Source organism: Schistocerca cancellata, chromosome 3 (assembly GCF_023864275.1).
Source record: "Schistocerca cancellata isolate TAMUIC-IGC-003103 chromosome 3, iqSchCanc2.1, whole genome shotgun sequence".
Classification (NCBI taxonomy): domain Eukaryota; kingdom Metazoa; phylum Arthropoda; class Insecta; order Orthoptera; family Acrididae; genus Schistocerca; species Schistocerca cancellata.
This window is the reverse complement of record NC_064628.1, coordinates 857,944,662-857,960,847: the sequence shown is the minus strand read 5'-3', so window position 1 is coordinate 857,960,847 and position 16,186 is coordinate 857,944,662. Positions and strand designations below refer to the sequence as shown.

General features: G+C 43.0%; 1 protein-coding gene across 1 annotated transcript in view; it reads right to left on the bottom strand.

Moving 5' to 3' along the window:
• LOC126176614 (solute carrier family 22 member 7-like) overlaps nucleotides 1-16,186 on the bottom strand; it is a 234,329-nt gene that overhangs the window by 123,254 nt on the left and 94,889 nt on the right. The window lies entirely within an intron of this gene.

Here is a 16,186-nt window from a genome sequence, read left to right as displayed (position 1 = left end):
TTGAGAAATTTGGTTTGCACACTGTTGTATTGCCTGACAAAAAACTAGAATCAGCCACAGGACACCAGAGAGAATTATCGTTTACTGATGCTCGTTCGCTCCCCTGTGTTTCGTGAGGTGCACTGGATTCATTCCACAGCTGTTTTCTACTGATAGGACTAGAGTGTAAGGAACCTCTTTCGGAAGACACCAATCAGTCCTACCATGTGGACTAAACAGTGAAAGACTTTATATGGAAAAGGACAGTTACGAATTAAACTACTAGTACGTTAAATTTGCCTAATTTTCTGACAAAGTGAAGCACCAGCATGTTGATGAGGTACTCCCATGGCCAACGAGATACCCAATCTCCGCCTGACAGAACACACGTTGGGCAAGCTTGGATGTCAACTCTGTCCTCGTGCCAGAATCCAGGAGATAAATGGTTCAAATGGCTCTGAGCACTATGGGCCTTAACTTCTGAGGTCATCAATCCCCTAGAACTTAGAACTACTTGAACCTAACTAACCTAAGGACATCACACACATCCATCCCCAAGGCAGGTCAGGAGATAGAGGACGAGTTACAACACGTGTTGGTCAGCTTGCCTCGGATACAACGGCAGTAGAACCAATGCATGCATCCAGGACTGAGTGCGCGCAACGCCATACTGCTAAATGGGTTAACACTTCCTGGATTTTTGAAAATTTGACTCGGTTTTTTAGTCACTGCAGTAAGTTCACAAAGCCCTCAACTCATGAATTTTCAATTCGTTTCCTCGTTCCTTTTCGTTGCTTCACTTCTTTTGTGAGGCACTGAGTGAGAAATGAAGAAGTGGTCTGTGATGGAAAATAAATATTTTTCTACAGGATTAAAACATAATTGAAATGGTGTAAATCCACATTGTTTCATCCATGAATCTATTGCTACTTTAATATGTTGTTGTTTACTTTTCAGAAATATGGTCTTCATGTACAGGTTCCTAGAACTGTCTGTGGCGCGGCTCTCGGGCGCAAGACGCTATCGATTACTCCTCTGGTCGAGGTTGGCACTATGTGCGACCGCGAGCGCCTCCTGTCGGAGCGGGTCCTAACGAGGGAGGGAGTGCAAGTGCGAGTAAGGGAGTCTGGGGAGGACAGCAGGGGACAACGGACATTGCGGCCGCACTCTGAGGCGACAAGAGAAGAGTTGTTGTGCACGGCCGAGAAGGGAGCGTTGAGCAAGGCGGCAGTCAGCATCGCTTTCCGGGGGACAGAGTGTTGCGGCAGTCCAGCGAGCAGACACCAGCTCCGGGAGCAGCGTTCCGGTTTATGGACGTGAAGTGGGTCGTATTTTGCCGCAGTATAGTTTGCTTGGTACGCATCTGGTGCTCCCTTTATGCCCACGTGTGTTGTTCTGTCCGTATGTGCATTGAAAAGGTTACGCTCCGGCTGGAACAGTGGCTTGTGCTTTACGTTCATGAGCCCTGACTCATTTGTTTTGCTGCAGGCAGCTTTAATTTCAGAGATTTTTTTTTCGTAGCGATTGCCGTAGCCCGGTGGTGCCTAGTATCCGAGAACAAGACAGCTAACGTGTGACCTGTTGTTTTTGGTTTTGGAGTCCTGTTTGGGCAACCTAGTCATCACGCAAAAAAGTGTATTGCTGCCGAGTGAGGTTAGTCCTAATCTTGTGGAACTGAGCTTTCAGTGACTAGCTCGTCTGCAAGTTAATTAATTTAACCTTTGTGGTGTGTTGTTTTTTTGCTTTCAATGGTGAATTTCTTGTAATTTCGCCGTTAATGATATCTATGAGTAAGATAGCAAGGTCTTGAAGGGCTTGCGTATCCTGACTGTAATTTGGCAACTGTTTAATTTGATTTCTTGTTTATCGGTCTGGTGAAAACATATGCCAAGTTTACTAATTTCCGCCTGTGGTCCGGAAGTTGGTTTGTAGGTAAATCCGTTGGTAAATCTTTACTGGACCTAAGTGTTAACTGATCTTGCGTTGAACTAATGCCATTAGTAAATCGTTTCTTGTGTGCTATAAATTGTATCACCATAGACAAGGAGACAGGGCACATCCTGTGGTCGAGGGGTAGGCACGGTTGCTGCTTTGCGCGTGGCGTCTTGTCGCTCGCTATCATTTCCCGCGTTAGTACGGGCGGCGTGAGATTTGTTTGCTCGCAGTTGTGTGGCCGCTAGTCAGCTGTGCCTGCTCCCGCTTCAGGGTGTGCCGTGTTTCGTAAGGCGTACGCCGACTTTCAGTCACTGTTACTCCTGTGTTGCAGTCGGTCGCTTACCGAAACGTTAGTCTGTTTTAGCACGGTGGCCACTGGGCCGTGACGATGTCGGTTGATGACCAGCGTTGGGCCGGTCGTCCGCTGTCAGTGGCCTCGGTCGCTTGGACTTAGCAGTTGCCTTCTGGTTAAATTGATCAAACTTTTTTATTTGCTGTAAATTCCTAAGTAGTTTGTGATGAAAGTTGTAACTAAGCTTTTCATGATTTTACACAATTCAAGCATTTTGGTAAGGCATTTTCCTATCTATGCTTTATTTAAATGAGAATTCTTTATATTGGTTATTCACCGGTTGAAGCTTAACATAAAATTTGTAACTCAGCTTTCATAATTTTACTTAGTTTAAGCGTTCTTGTAAAGCAGTCCTTTATCTACGTTTTATTGATTGGTAAGTCTTTATTGGGGTTATTCACTGGTTGAAGGTTAACATATGTTTGTAACCAAGTTTATGTCCTTGCTTAATTGAGATTTGTTAAGAGCCTTTATCGCTGGAAGATCATTAAAGCTTGGGTGCTTGTAATTGGGAATACTGTTGTCTATGTTGTGGGCTACCCTTCCACTTCCACAGCCAAGCTATCCTATCTACCAGTACAGTGAAGACCGTAAGGGAATGACAATGTGTCAAATGTGCAAATGTGGTAGTCCTTACTCAAAGGCGGGGAGTAATGTTGTTCGGTAATTTGCCTTCAAAACAATTACCGGTATACAAATTCATTGCCTTTCAAGTCACCACCAACTCTCTCCTGAACCAGAAATGAAACGTGGAAACACATTTTAAAATGTTTAATTTCTAATGTATTTTCGAAAATAGGAAATTACACATACAGAAATAACTGGGGTTTTTAACGATACGTCAGTAAGATCCAGTGAATACCATTACCATTTTGGTTCATGTGGTGGAGCGGAGCCTGTGATCTGGAGCAAAAGGTTGGAATCAAACAACAAGAGGAGTGCACAAAGGACGTGGAGGCGAGAATCAAATTGGAACACAAATAGGTCTGTTACATTTACTGATTTGTTTCCAACTGAAGGCATTCCTCTAATTCCTGCACACACACACACACACACACACACACACACACACACACACACACACACACACATAGGGCATATCACTGATAATTCATACTGTTGTTTGACCAATAGGAGACATATTTCAAGTGACTGAAAATCAGTGCAGCGCCAACCCCGCAATGGTAATACCTTTTCCTGTCAGATCACTGAAGATAAGCACTGCCTAGTGCTGTTGGCAAGCGGGGTGCACGCAGCCCTTGTGAGGCAAACTGAGGTGCTACTCGGTTGAAAAGTAGCGGCTCTGGTCTCGTAAACTAACAAAACGGCCGGGAAAGCAGATATCACCAATATCATTTTTTCATTGTTTAGCAGGGGTCAACTCAAAACAAATAGCGCTCATCGCGCCTTTCATGCCAGTGTCGACAAAAAGTGTCGGTTTTTGTTTCCCATTTCAAACAAAATGATACTTAAAGCGTAATTTCAAGTACCCATTCTATAGAGCTGCTCCATGAATGAAATTTTCTAAAATGAAATTTTCAGATTCACCCTCGGCAAAGTCAAAAGGAGTACGGTTAGTTTCAGCTAAACAAGAAGCAAAACAAGCTAAAGCTAAAGGAAAAGAAATAATAATAAATCAACAATAAAGCTGATAATTTATAAAATCAAACATGTTAAAGCTACCAATTAAAATAATTAAAGACAATAAAATTAAAGCCAAACTAACTTCATATGAAATTGTTTGAGCAACAGATCGAAGAGAACCTAATAAAGAATAATTTGAATTAGAAGACCAACCAGCAATTATAACGGTATAAACACCTAATCTAGTACAACATAAAAAAAAACAAAAATCCATAATAAAAAGAACATATATAAGTTAAGTAAGGGAAAATTACTCAAACAGCCAAAGAGATTATTAAATTAAAAACAGGAGAAAAATAATAAAGTAAATAATTAGATATAATAGGAATTGGCTGCTCCTTACAAATTAACTCAATAGCATCACTAAAGGGTTGTGGAATTCCTACAAATCCTACTGTATTTGGACCCTTTCGAATTTGAATATAACCTAAAACCTTACACTCTAATAAAGTTAAAAAAGCAACATTAATTAAAACACAAATAACTAATAAAAGAAAATTCAAAATAAACATAAATAAATCATAAAGTCTCAATACTACTTGTAGAAAAAATCTACATAAATGAATTCTAAATTCAGCACATTAATCTGTCAAAATTGTAAATTAATTAATATTAATCAATATAATAAAAAATATTTCAACCATATGGTTCTCTCGTACTAATATGGATTAATAATCTTAGGATAGAAACCGACCTGGCTCACGCCAGTCTGAACTCAAATCTTGTAAGAATTTAAAGGTCGAACAGACCTAATCACTGGGCTCCTGCACCCAAAATTTTTCTTAATCCAACATCGAGGTCGCAATCTGCTTCGTCGATAAAACAATTACGCTGTTATCCCTAAGGTAACTTAATCTTATGATCATAAATTATGGATCAAAACAACAAACAAAAATAAATGATATAATAATGAAGAGTTTATTTATTCTTCATGTCACCCCAACAAAACATCATCATTAAATATAGAAAGACAAAATAAACTATATAAAAGTAAAATGTTAAGCTCTATAGGGTCTTCTCGTCCTAAAGAAGAATTTAAGCCTTTTGACTCCAAAGTTAAATTCAAAAATGTATTAAGAGACAATTGATTTCTCATCAAGCCATTCATTCCAGCCACTAATTAAGACACTAATGACTATGCTACCTTTGCACAGTCAAAATACCACGGCTCTTTAAAAATCCGCTCAGTGAGCACGCCAGACCTCAAAGTATTTTCAAGAGGACATGTTTTTGATAAACAGGTGGAAATCAATTTTACCTAGTTCCTTATAATGACTTTACAAGGTAAAAAGTTTATACAAATAAATATACTAATTCTATCATTATTACAAAAATTTTAAAATTAAATTAATAATCTTAATAAAAAACCTAAAATATTTATAAAATCAAAATAAAAAATAATGAACTAAAACGTAATCATAAAGATAGCTGGTTTAAAGCTTACTATTATATTTTTATAAAACAAATTATAGGCTATTAACTTCAAAGCTTAATCCTTAAAGAATAAATAAGTTAATATTTATAATTAAAAAATTAAATAAAAACAATTAACTTCAAAAAATTAAATTTTTTCTTAAGAAACTAGATAACTTGGGAAACGATTAACATCTCATTTCTATAAATAATTTATAAATTATTATGATACATTAACTATAAATTATTTATAAATCAACCCAAATTCGAGACAAGTAAAATAAATACTAAAATTTTGATAAACCCTGATACAAAAGGTACAATAAATAAAATCTACTTAAAAAAATTTAAAATAATATTTCATAAAACATTTACATTACCAATAAACTATAATTTAAAAACTCAATTCTATAAAATATACTAAGACAAAACTCAACAAAATTGTTTATATTAAATAATTAAATAAACAAACAATAAATATAATAAAATAAATAATCAAGATATCCTGATTTGCACAGAAAAATTTTCAGTGTAAGTGAAACACTTTACTAATAAGTTATATCTTGAGCCTCTTCCTAGATACACTTTTCAGTACATCTACTATGTTACGACTTATCTCATCTAAATTGAAGCTACTTTAAAATAATAAAGTAGAATAATCAATAATGAGAGCAATGGGCGATGTGTACACATCTCAGAGCCAATATCAGTTAAATTAAATAAATTAAATTACTATCAAATCCACCCTCATTAACAGTATTTCACCATCAAATCCGTTGTAAACAAAAATCTATTGTAACCCACCTCCTCTTAACTATTTGAAATTGAAATAAAATTTTCTAAATTTAAAATGAAATTTTCTAAATGAAATTTTCTAAAACGATTCGATTCTGTTTCAGTCATGAAACTAAATCATTTTCAAACGTTTTTGAAGTTCGTGGTAAGGTCTTATGGAACGAAACTGCTGAGGTCATCGGTCCCTAGGCTTACGCACTACTTATCTAACTTAAACTAACTTACACGCACACATCCATGCCCTAGGGAGAACTCGAACCTCCGACGGGGGGAGCCGGGCAGAGCGTGACAAGGCGCCTCAGAACGCGCGGCTACCTCGCGCGATCATTTGCAAAATATTATTAGTCTTATCACAATTTTGTAAGAATATAATACTGATTATATAAATTATCAATAATTATTGTTTCTCAATTAGCAGCATTAATACGGTGGAGGGTACAGGTTCCTCACATAGACCAATACACACATACGTTGCGCTCTGTCCCGTACATCGCTGATGATAAAAGCGAGACATACACGTAACAAATGCTAATTATCTCAAGAAAACGTCTTCTCGAAGCTATAGATATGACCTGCAGTAGTTCACAAACTGCACCATTACTCTCTTCCAAAGAGATAGAAGAAATAATTGACAGGATGTAACAGCAGTAACAGCTGCTATAGTGCTGTTATTACTGTTATTATTATTATTGGTATTACAACTACACTACTGGCCATTAAAATTGCTACAACAAGAAGAAATGCATAAGATAAACGGATATTCATTGGACAAATGTATTAGACTAGAACTTACATGAGAATACATTTTCATGCAATTTGGGTGAACAGATCATGAGAAATCAGTACCCAGAACAGCCACCTCTGGCCGTAATAAAGGCCTTGATACGCCTGGGCATTGAGTCAAACAGAGCTTGGATGGTTTGTAGAAGTACAGCTGCCCATGCAGCTTCAACACGACAACACAGTTCATCAAGAGTACTGACTAGCGTATTGTGACGAGCCAGTTGCTCGGCCACCATTGACCAGACGTTTTCAACTGGTGAGAGATCTGGAGAATGTGCTGGCCAGGGCAGAAGTCGAACATTTTCTGTATCCAGCAAGGCCCGTACAGGACCTGCTACATGCGGTCGTGCATTATCCTGCTGAAGTGTAGGGTCTCGCAGGGATCGAATGAAGGGTAGAGCTACGGGGCGTAACACATCTGAAATGTAACGTAACCGTTCAAAGTGCCGTCAATGCGAACAAGAGGTGACCGAGACGAGCACCCAATGGCACCCCATACCGTCACAACGGGTGATACGCGAGTACGGTGATGACGAATACACGCTTCCAAAGTGCGTTCACCGCGATGTCGTCAAACACGGATGCGACCATCATGCTCCTGTAAAAAGAACCTGGATTCATTCCGAAAAAATGACGTTTTGCTATTCGTGCACCCAGGTTCGTCGTTGAGTAAACCATCGCAGGCGCTCCTGTCTGTGATGCAGCGTCAAGGGTAACCGCAGCCATGGTCTCAGTGCTGATAGTCCATTCTGCTGCGAAGGTCGTCGAACTGTTCGTGCAGATGGTTATTGTCTTGCAAACGTCCCCATCTGTTGACTCAGGGATCGAGACGTGGCTGCACGATCCGTTACAGCCATGCGGATAAGATGCCTGTCATCTAGACTGCTAGTGATACGAGGCCGTTTGGATCCAGCACTGCGCTCCCCTCCTGAACCCACCGATTCCATATTCTGCTAAAAGTCATTGGATCCCGACCAACGCGAGCAACAATGTCGCGAAACGATAAACCGCAATCGCGATAGGCTATAATTCGACCTTTATCAAAGTCGGAAACGTGATGGTACGCATTTCTCCTCCTTACACGAGGCATCACAACAACGTTTCACTGGGCAACGCCGGTCAACTCATGTCAGCACATTGTAGGTGTCGCCACCGGCGCTAACCTTGTGTGAATGCTCTGAAAAGCTAATAATTTGCATATCACAGCATCTTCTTCCTGTCGGTTAAATTTCGCGTCTGTAGTACGCCATCTTCGTAGTGTAGGAATTTTAAGGGCCAGCGCTTTACTGTTAATGTGTGAAGTCCGACGCAAATCTTTATCAGTCTGAAGTCTTCCAGTTTCCGACCATTCAGAAGTAGGAGGGCAGCAATCAATCGAACAGTAACAACTGTGCACACATTTTAACTTGGTTGATTTTAAATGGATCTGCAGTGTGCACGTCAAGCAATTGTACAATGCCAGGAAATTTGGCTTTGTAACAAGTGTCTGCCCTCACTGCAGATAGTTAGCTTTCTTATCTGAGAAGGAGTTGTGGGTAACACTTGCCATGCACCACGAACTCCTTTGTCATTCATTCTAACAACGTCCCTTCCCTCCCTAGCCCCCCCGCCCCACCCCACTCACTCACTCACACACACACACACACACACACACACACACACACACACACACACACAAACCAAGTATCATTCACCTTTCGTGACCGAGCGAGGTGGCGCAGTGGTTAGCACACTGGACTCGCATTCGGGAGGACGACGGTTCAATCCCGTCTCCGGCCATCCTGATTTAGGTTTTCCGTGATTTCCCTAAATCGCTTCAGGCAAATGCCGGGATGGTTCCTTTGGCCGCTTTCCTTCCCCATCCTTCCCTCACCTGAGCTTGCGCTCCATCTCTAATGACCTCGTTGTCGACGGGACGTTAAACACTAATCTCCTCTTCCCCCTCCTCCTCATCTTTCCTCACTTTAAAGATAAATGTGTTTCAAAAAAAATGGTTCAAATGGCTCTGAGCACTATGGGACTTAACATCTATGGTCATCACTCCCCTAGAACTTAGAACTACATAAACCTAACTAACCAAAGGACAGCACACAACACCCAGCCATCACGAGGCAGAGAAAATCCCTGACCCCGCCGGGAATCGAACCCGGGAACCCGGGCGAAAATGTGTTTCAAGAAAAGTCTTTCATTCTATAGCTAGGTACTAAAGATGGTAATGTGGAGGAGGGCGGCGGTAGCAAACGGCAGGGCTGGGGCAGAGGGTGGGAGGGGGTGAGGGCGGGGGTGCTAGCAATTGTCTGACTGCACTTACGAGTAATGGTCTAGAAAAGGTTGGGAACCACTGGTCTAGTGCTATATTTTTATCGATATGTATTAACCAGGTTAGTAAAACACAAACAATAACCGGTACTACGGCACCGACTGAGCACCGCTGCATGATTGGCAGGAGCAGTCAGCACCCGCCAGGCCAATCGTATCACTGCCCGAGTAATGGTTATTGTTCGAGTATTACCGACCCTTTTAAATACATATACATAAAACAAATATTGCACCAGGCGAATCTGAGACTGCCTTATCGAATGAGCACGTAAAATTACGCTAATAAATCATTTTGCTTCTGAAGGGGAAACAAACCGATACTTTCCGTCGAGACTGGGCATCGCATGAAAAACGTGATCAGGGGTACTGACTCCAGCTACGCACTGCAGAAACATCTGACGAAACACCAGAGAAAATGTGCCTGACAGCTGTTAGGAGGGACGCATTGTATACACTAGGTGATCAAAAGTATCCGGACACCTGGCTGAATATGACTTACAAGTTCGCGGCGCCCTACATCGGTAATTCTGGAATGCAGTATAGTGTTGGCCTAGATGACAGCTTCCACTCTCGCAGGCATACGTTCAATCAGGTGCTGGAAGGTTTCTTGAGGAATGGCAGCCCATTCTTCACGGAGTGCTGCACTGAGGAGAGGCATCGACGTCAGTGCACTGGCACGAAGTCGGCGTACCAAAACATCCCAAGGGTGTTCTATAGGATTCAGGTCAGGACTCTGTGCAGGCCAGTCCATTACAGGGATGTTACTGTCGTGTAACCACTCCGTCACAGGCCGTGCATTATGAACAGGTGCTCGATCGTGCTGAAAGATGCAATCGCCATCCCCGAATTGCTCTGACACTGTGGGGAGTGAGAAGGTGCTTAAAAAATTAATGTAGGCCTGTGCTGTGATAGTGCCACGCAAAACAGGGGGTGCTAGCCCCTTCCATGAGAAACACGACCACACCATAACACCACCGCCTCCGAATTTTACTGTTGGTACTACACACGCTGGCAGATGACGTTCACCGGGCATTCGCCATACCCGCATCCTGCCATCGGATCGCCACTTTGTGTGACATGATTTGTAACTCCACACAACGTTTTTCCAGTGTTCAGTACTCCAATGTTTACGCTCCTTACACCAAGCGATGCGTCGTTTGGCCCTTAGCGGCGTGATGTGTGGCTTATGAGCAGGCGCTCGACCATGAAATGCAGGTTTTCTCACCTCCCACCTAACTGTCATAGTACGTGCAGTGGATCCTGATGCAGTTTGGAATTTCTGTGTGGCGGTCTGGATAGATGTCTGCCTATTACGCATTATGATCCTCTTCAGTTGTCGGCGGTCTCTGTCAGTCAACAGACGAGGTCGGCCTGTACGCTTTTGTCCTGTACGTGTCCTTTGACGTTTCCACTTCCCTATCACGTCTGAAACAGTGGACGTAGGGATTTTTAGGAGTGTAGAAATCTCGCTTACATACGTACGACACAAGTGACACCCAACCACCTGACCACGCTCGAATTCCGTGAGTTCTGAGGAGCGCCCAATTCTGCTCTCTCAGCATGTCTAATGACTACTGAGGTCGCTGATATGGAGTACCTGGCAGTAGGTGGCAGCACAATGGACCTAATATGAAAAACGTACGTTTTTGGGGGTGTCTGGATACTTTTGATCATATAGTGTACAAGCCAGTGTAAGACTTAATGTTTCCGATTCTGTCATCTCTGCAAAAATTTTGTTTCCAACGTAATTTCTATAGAAATTTGTTAGTATCTGTCAGAGTGTGCTTTGCACTGGGAATTTTGCAATTTGCGGCACACCTCGTTCTGTCCCGCGCAGCCAGCCACTGCTCCTGAAGTAATGCGTCAAAAGGAGGCACTGCTGGAGCCAGTCAGAAGTTGCACTGAGACAAACGAATGAGTTCTTGGCAGAGCCAAATGCAAGATCCTCCATAACCTGATGTACTGCCTTAGTGAATTTCCTGCTGATAGGTGCACCCTGATGGTTTTAAGACTGACACGGTGCACTGTGTTTTGTGCGAGTGGTGCCTCGGGTGTGCTTGCCAGCAACAGCATTCTGCTTGGTAGCTGATGTAACGTGCAGCGTGCAGGTGTGCACAGTCAGTGAGAGAAGTTAACTTTCTTAAACTACACGCTGTCAACTCAACCAATTTTATTTGGTCGAGAATGCTTTTGTTTAGACTACACAGCAAGCTTAAATCAGTTGTTGGCACAATTGTACAAAGCATTCATCTTCGTATTTGTTCTATGCGAAAGTTCAATTGAACAGATAGTTTGAAGAAGAAACCAAATGCAGGAAAATCGATTTTGGTTTGTTTTGTTTTACCAAAACTGTGTTAGCATATAGGCGCACATTGTGAGCTATTAGTGAGACATAAAAACGGAGGAACAAAAGCCACTCATCTGCCGGCTTAATCAGACTTGGAAAATACTCGTCAGTTTAAAGAACGGAATGTATTGCAGTTTCGAATTCGTTCACCCTCTGCGCTGGTGGTCCTACCTGCTGTTCAGTTGCTTAATACATCGCGTTTTCAGTGCATCACGGTATTGTTTTGTGTTTAATCTGGAACGTCTGAGTTTACACATCCGTTATATAAGCAAATTAATGACAGTAATTGATGTAGTAGCTAAGCTAGATGTTTCAAATGTTCGTTTGGAGTTTCTAATGTGATGCCATGGTTTTTGTTGTAGGCCACATTTCCTGACGAAGTATGTAGCATGCTGCTGTTGCAAATGAACAGTTTGAACCCTGAGATTAAACAACTTCATGTTCTCAGTGGCACCTGATAAGGTCAAAACTGTAACACTACTTCAGTGCGTTTTCTCCTTGCATTCGTAGCTACTGTTCGATTCACAAAAATATGTGATACGTTAGTACCTCCCAAAGCGAGGGCACTCCTTTCTTCGAGGTAATCGCAATTTTGGGATTGCGGAAAGGAAAATCAAGCGACTACACAGAATTTAAATACCACCATAGTACACTGATTTAATTCAATTCACAAGGAAAATAAGATGTAATATTACTCAAATCTCTGAAGAAAATACACTGGATTTCAACAATCAGTGGCCTTCTGATGCTCCTGTTCTGCATCCTGCAAATCTGGTGTCAGAATCCAACCCATTTTTCAGTATGGCGGATTACCATGAAATTTTGGTTCAAATTCAAAACTTTGTGGCCAGTTATAATAGTTGTTGCTGTTACTCTGTGCAAGCCAGGAGTTTAGTGGTCATGTCTTTCTGTGTGGGCTGAGATGCACCTCGTTAGCGCGTTCCAGTATGCCTGGGGTAGAGTCTAACTTGCTACCACACTGCTGTGTGTGAGATGAGCACAAGCCCTTCATCTACTGTCATCGTACAAGTGAGCTGCTTGCCAGTGCCTCCCCTGGAGGGCAGAGCGCATCAGTGCACTGTGACTGATTGTTACGGCACGCTGCTGGCCAGAGGAATGCCCCATTGGCTACAGGTCAACCACTAGCGCCCCTCAACACCTGCCTGCCTGCTTGCCATGCCAGTCCCACCGTGGCAAGCTGCTCATCAGTGCATGGCTTAGCTGCCAGCCACAGTGCTGCCAGCATCGTGGTCTCTTCGCCATGGCGACCTCCAGCCATGTGGCCCATCTGCTCTAGCTGTCTGTGCTGTAGACCATGCTGTCTCAAGCCACTCACATATGAGCCCATTTGACGCTACCAACCTCATGCCATGCCCCCTCCATCGCCACCATCGCACTTTGCTCGCCACGGTTGCACCAGCCCTCTGAAATCTGAATCCATGCAGCCCATCTGCTATAGTTGTCTTTGCTGTGGACCATGCTGCTTGATGCCACTTACTCATGTGCCCCATTTCACGCCACCAACCTTATACTGTAGCTGACCCATCACCATCATCAGGCCACCTTTGTCATGGCTACACCAGGCTGCAGCAACTTGTAGCAAAGTGGCTCATCTGCTGTATCTGCCCCTCCTGCAGATCATGTTGCTTACTGCCACTTAGTCACATACTCCACTAGCCTCATTCCGTTACCAACCTGTCGACAAAATGGTGCTGGCCTCGCGATGGACACACCAGCCCACTGTAACCTGTAGCCATGCGACTCATATACTGTAGCCCTTTGTGCCGCCCTTGTAGCAGCACTTTCAACTTGCCATCATCCTGCAGATGCTGTGTGCTTGTCGCCCTATCAGCCACTTGTTACCAGGAATCCTGGCGCCCAGTTGTATGGTGCACAACGCTCACCTCCATGAGGACCACCTGCAAACTATATGTCAAAGCAGCCTGCCAAGAGCTGTTCAGCCTGAGGGTCCTGGCAACGACTTCTGTGCCATTTTCCGCTTCAATACTTTTCCTGTTAGTTACGTCAGGTCCACACAACCCACATACACATTGCTGCCATCAACCATCACACAAAGTGCGTCACACTGGCCAGTGCCATGACTAGGTGAGCACCCTTGAACATTGATTAACTAATGCAATTGGGGACTCTCACACCTTGGAACTATAGTTTTAATTGGACAATGTTAAACCTATTGTGGTCAGTTTGTTTATGGAGGACTTTGAGGAACGTGCATTGGAGTCAGCGACCTTGAAACCTGCGTGTTTTTCAGATATGTAGACGATACTTTCGTTGTTTGGCCTCACGGTAGTGAGAATTTAAACCGGTTTTTGCAACACCTGAATTCAATCCACCCGAATATTCAGTTCACTATGGAGGTGGAAAAGAATAGATGCCTTCCCTTCCTTGATGTGTTGGTCAGAAGGAAGACTGATGCTACGTTGGGACGCTCTGTTTGTAGGAAGCCTACTCACATTGACTTGTATCTGCGAGCTGATAGTTGTCACCATCCAGCTCAGTGTGAAGGAGTACTTCGTACCTTGGTTCACAGGGCCCAAGTTATCTCAGACTCTGATAGTTTGGCAGCTAAGCTATCACATCTCGAAGTCACGTTTCGTCAGAATGGTTATAGTGAGAGGCACATCAAACGTGCGTTGCGCTATCAGCCTTCTATGCAACGGGTGAGTGACGATAGCATCGAAGTGGCACCTAAGTCTACGGCCTTTTTGCATTAAGCAGGAAGCATTTCCAACAGGATTGGCCGTATTGTGCGGAAATATGACGTGAAATGTGTTTTTCGACCACCTTCTAAGATTAAGGCCCTGTTGGCGTCCGTAAAAGATGATCTTGGTTTGCGTAATGCTGGTGTCTGTCGTATTCCTTGCAGTTGTGGCATGTCATATATTGATCAGACAATCAGGACCGTGCAAGACCGGTGTATTGAACAGAAGCGTCACACACGCTCACAACACCCGACCAAATCCGCTATTGCAGAACATTGCCTTGACACCAGTCATCCTATGAAATACAACAACACGGAGATTCTGGCTTGCACGTCCAGCTATTGGGATAGTGTTATTAAGGAAGCTGTTGAAATCAAACTATCAAGCATCCTTATAAACAGAGATGGTGGATTTTGTTTAAATGCTGCTTGGAATCCGGCTCTCTCTCATCAAAACAACAGAGGGATACGATTAGTGCAACCTGACCTGTAGATTTATAGTCACTATCGATATTTCTGATGTTGGTTGTCTTTGGCTGTATGTTGACTCTGCTGTTACTTGTTCTGTGTGTAGTATCTTCCTTGTTTCTCCTCTGTGAACCGAGGTGTTAAATTCCCTTGCACATTGATTCCTCCTTGCAGTTGTGCCTTGAGAATGGCAGGGTGTGCTCCTATCGAAATATGGGCGGTGGTCGACGACGTCATCTGGCAGTAAACACGTCAGTTATTCGAGTGTTAAACTAGAATTTTTCATCTCCACTTTCAATTACAATTCTTACAAGACACCCTCTGAATGCTAGGTCACAAAAAGCCAATAATGTTTTTACAGCATTTTGTACCTCATACAGCGTCTTCCATGCAACCAAAATATAGCCATCTAATGGAACAGGTGGCGGGACTGGAAGCATCCACTGGTGAGCACAGCATGAGGTTACGGGGCGTATTTGAACTGCTTAGTTGACGAGTAATTCACAATCGTGCTGCTGTGCTAGTGGCGTTAATACAGAACAGAGCAATGGGGACGACACACAACGCAAATATTCCATTGTATCTACAACAGAAGTTATCGACATTTCGTCAGAGAGGAACACCGAATTCCACAGCCTGAGCAGGAAGAGGCATATGAAAATTAGCGCTTCTGCGAGATGAGTCAGCGGTTTGTGTGGTGCCGTATACGCTCGCCTGTGTGGACAATGTACATGAGGAGTACAGTGATGAAGGTACATGCTTAACATGAAATGATAATTAAATCAAGACCTTAACCAGTCGACAGGCGTTGATATACATGAACGGGGACAGTTGAAAATGTGTGCCCCGACTGGGACTCGAACCCTGGATCTTCTGCTTACATGGCAGACGCCCTGTCCATCTGAGCCACCGAGGGCACGGAGAATAGTGCGACTGCAGGGATTAACCCCTCCATGCTTCCCGTGAGACCCACATTCCTAACTTAATGTCCACCCACTACATTCGTAGTGCACCTGCCCACTACACTCATTACTCGCGGCAGACAATCTTACCGAGTCCCGTAAGAGTTCGGGCAATGCGTGTGCATCCAGCACAGAAGAAGAAGGTCAATGACCGGTTAGCCTTAACTATCTGAATATGGTATATGTCGTTTCGGACGTGTCCGAAAGAACAGATACAATCTTCATATACATGATTAACAAGTGAAAGTGATACTGAAACAGGTATCGAGCGATGTAGTTAATCATCCCTTGGACAGAGAGCCACAAATCCCGTCTATAGTGAAACGCAATAAAGGACAATCGTTGTCCAACGAGTGCCGGGTACTAAAACATATTTACGTATTGCAAAAATCATCCACAGCATATTAAAAAAAACAATTATGAATAGATTTCGAGTAAGCTTGCAGTAGCAGAACCGGGTAGTGTGT